Source organism: Mus caroli, chromosome 4 (genome assembly GCF_900094665.2).
Source record: "Mus caroli chromosome 4, CAROLI_EIJ_v1.1, whole genome shotgun sequence".
Lineage (NCBI taxonomy): Eukaryota > Metazoa > Chordata > Mammalia > Rodentia > Muridae > Mus > Mus caroli.
In genome coordinates, this window is record NC_034573.1 from 27,064,952 (window position 1) to 27,068,514 (window position 3,563).

Below are 3,563 nucleotides of genomic sequence, written 5' to 3' on the forward strand. Positions count from 1 at the left end.
ATTTTATTAAATCCTTTTTCTTTAGCTCTTATCCCTCTCTCCTAAAGAGACCCCTTCATCTCTTGACTAAAAACTGTCTCTTTGGACAGAACATTCCCCATGGTTAATGGGACAACAACTGAATGCCTAGGCTTACCTCTCGTCGTCCGCGACACTCGAGCGAAGTGGCGGGGAACTGTCTCACTGTCTGCGCGGTACCTCTTGAATCCGTTGTCTGGAGGGTGATCATACCTCGTGCCCCACGTCTGACGCCACTTGACCCATCCAGCAGGTCCAGTTATTCGAGGGTCTTGAGGGACCTTCTCCTAAGAACCAAATGGGGAGATAGAGAGAGACAAGAACCTTGTGCGAATAACGACACGGAAACATTCTGAGTGGCATCAAGGTACATCTTGAGGTCAAGACATCTGGCGCTGACTTAGGGCTGGAACAATCTGTGGTTGTTCTCAGAGCGGTGTGTCGGTGGCCCACTTTTGACCCCCTTTTCTTCTCGGGGGGAGAGGCCCAATTCAGAGATCAGGACAACTGTGTTGTCTTAATAGCTCCCAACACCTGGAAACCAGTTTTCTCCTGTTTGTCTTCAGAGCAAGATGTTGAACTCGGTTCCTCTGCATCATGCCTGCCTGGGTGCTGCCATGCTCCTGCCTTGATAATAATGGACCAAACCTCTGAGCCTGTAAGCTAGACCAAATTAAATGTTCCTGTAAAATTTGCCTTGGTCATGGTGTCTGTTCACAGCAGTAAAACCCTAAGACAAATTCCAACCTAAACCTCTCTAGCTCTTGACCTTGGCTTCCCTCCCATAATAATTGGGGTTCTCTAGAGTAACAAATTTTATAGAAGAATCTATCTATCTATCTCTATCTACCTACCTATTCATCTATATATTTGTGTGTCTATATATATTCATCTAAATCTATGTCTATATATAGCCATCTATATATTTATATGTATCAATATTCATTTATATGTATCTATATCTATATGTCTATCTATAGATATATAAAATCTATTTATATGAATCAGAGAGAGAGAAAGAGAGAAAGAGAGAAAGAAAAAGGGGCTACTGTCTGCAGGCTGTAGTCCAGCTAATCCAACAATGGCTAGCTATGAACAGAAAGTCCAGCAATTGCTCAGTGCAAAGGCTGGATGTCTTGGATGGTCTTCAGTATATGCTGGTATCTGAAAGAAGAAGGCTCTAATGCCAATAAAGGAATGGATGTGCTTGCAAGGCAACAACCAAACGCTTCATTGTTTTGTGTCTTCCTGCTTCAGGATCCAGATCAAAGGTCCAGACTAGAAGTGGATTTCCCCACCTCAAACCAAGCAGAAAAATCTCTCACAGGTGTGCCCTCCATTTCTGGATTGAAGTTCATTCCAAATATAGTCAAGTTGACAACCAAGACTAGCCTTCCACCAGCCTCCCTTTTCCTATAAAACCCAGCCATTTTGCCTACCTTCTCTTTTTGGCCTCTTGGTCCTTGGTTCCTCTCTTCATCCATTTGCCTTTTTTCCTTTTCTGTCTCCCTCTCCCCTCTCATGGCCTGGTTTATTCTGCTGGCTATGTTCAGTCTGGACCCTTCCAGATGTCTCTGTCTGTGTTCTCCCTCATATCTACAAAAAACCTTCTCCTCGATGATACCTAAGTGTGGTCATGGCCTCATTTTCATTCAAATACTAGAACCCGATGATGGCTCTAAACCTTAGCTCTCGGGCACATTTCTAAGCTTGGACTTTTCCATATAAAATGTAGAAGTAAATGTAAAAACACTGATATTTCTTTTTTTTCTCTTTCTTTCTTTCTTTCTTTCTTTCTTTCTTTCTTTCTTTCTTTCTTTCTTTCTTTCTTTCTTTCTTCCTTTCTTGAAACAAGGTTCCTCTGTATAGCCCTGACTGTCCTGGAACTCACTTTGTAGACCAGACTGGCCTTGAACTCAGTAATCTGCCTTCCTCTGCCTCCCAAGTGCTGGGATTAAAGGCATGTGCTACCATACCCGGCTAACACTGAGATTTCTTTCTTTCTTCCTTTCTTTCTTTCTCTTTCTTTCTTTCTTTCTTTCTTTCTTTCTTTCTTTCTTTCTTTCTTTCTTTCTTTCTTTCTTTCTTTCTTTTCAAACCAAACTATTTATTGACAGCAAAAGTCTCCATAGCCATGAAGCATGTGAGGGTAGGTAGGGAGTAGTGTGGGAACCAGCAGAGGGTTCCTCTCAAGGGCGCCAGTCATCACCCTGGGAATGCTGTGAGCTCACAGCCATCACTGCCAAGCAGAGCATAAATAATACTGGTGGGCAGGTGTGGGCAAAGGGATATCATAGGACAGTCACCTTGGAGAGCTATCAGGGACACAGGAACATAGGAACACAGGACCCATGGGGGGCTACGGAGGCACACAAACAGAAAGTAAACGGTGGGCAACACGAGACACGCCAAGGTGACAAAGGGGGCTGAAGCTCTGGGACTATCCAGGCTTTCTCCTTCACTACTTAGGTTCCGGATTTGCAGGCGAGACACGCTGAGGCATATCTAGGCAACAGGCCACTTTGCCTCCAGGTCAAACAGGTGACCCCGAGGACAGCATCTGCAGATCTAGGGCTGAACTGTGCCTTCCGGGTCCTTGTCGTAGATATAGCTGCCCACAGCACCAGTATTCACTCCTTTGGGTCCAAAGAGTATTCCATAGCAAGGCTTGTAGCAGTAGGGCTGGCCATCTTGCTCAGCATGCCCGCCTGGGTTCAGGGTCTTGGAGCAGCGCTCACAGCGCAGGCAGGGCCAGTGCCAATCCTTGCCCAGAGAGGTCACCTTCTCAGCGAAGTACACTCTCTTGTTGAATCATGGACACATGTTGGGCTCCCCAGTTAACGTGGTGACACTAGAGGCTTTGTTGGAACCCTTGGGGGACCCGCTGGTCTTCTGCTCCTCAGTCCTCACCACGGGGACCTCGATGGGGCCAGTGACCTGAAGGGCCTCCGTCTGAGGCCTCTCGTAGATGTAGGAGCCATCGCCCCCGATGTTCACGCCTTTGGGTCCAAACAGTGTGGCATAGCAGGGCTTGTGGCAGAAGGGCTTCCCATCATGCTCAGCATGACCGCCCAGGGTCAGTGTCTTGTTGCAGCGCTCGCACTTGAGACAGAACTTGTGCCAATCCTTGCCCAGGGAGCTCACCTTCTCGGCGAAGTATATGGTCTTGTCACACTTGGGACACTTGGAGGCCATGGTCGGTGCGCTCGGTTGGTCCGCGCCCTCCACCCGCACTCTGTGCCGACGCCCGCGCCTCAACACTGATATTTCTTAAGTACTACTTGCCTATCCTATTTTTAGACAGATTTTGTTTTGATTTTTACATAAAAAATGTCAATGAAAGATAAATTGGTAAGGAGTCAAATTGTTTTTCTTTATTGGAAATAGTTTTTCACACTATATATCCTGATTATGTCTTCCCCTTCTTCTACTCTTTCCAATTTTTTCCTATCTCCCTCTCATCCAGATCCACTCCCTTTCTGTGTCTCAATGGGAAAAAAAAAGCTTCTAAGACATAGTAATATAATATAATATAATATAATATG

At 45.8% G+C, this 3,563-nt stretch overlaps 1 pseudogene; it reads right to left on the reverse strand.

Annotated features, from left to right (window-relative positions):
- Nucleotides 1-2,539: 2,539 nt before the first annotated feature.
- Nucleotides 2,540-3,248, reverse strand: LOC110293537 (annotated as a pseudogene).
- Between the last annotated feature and the right edge of the window lie 315 nt (nucleotides 3,249-3,563).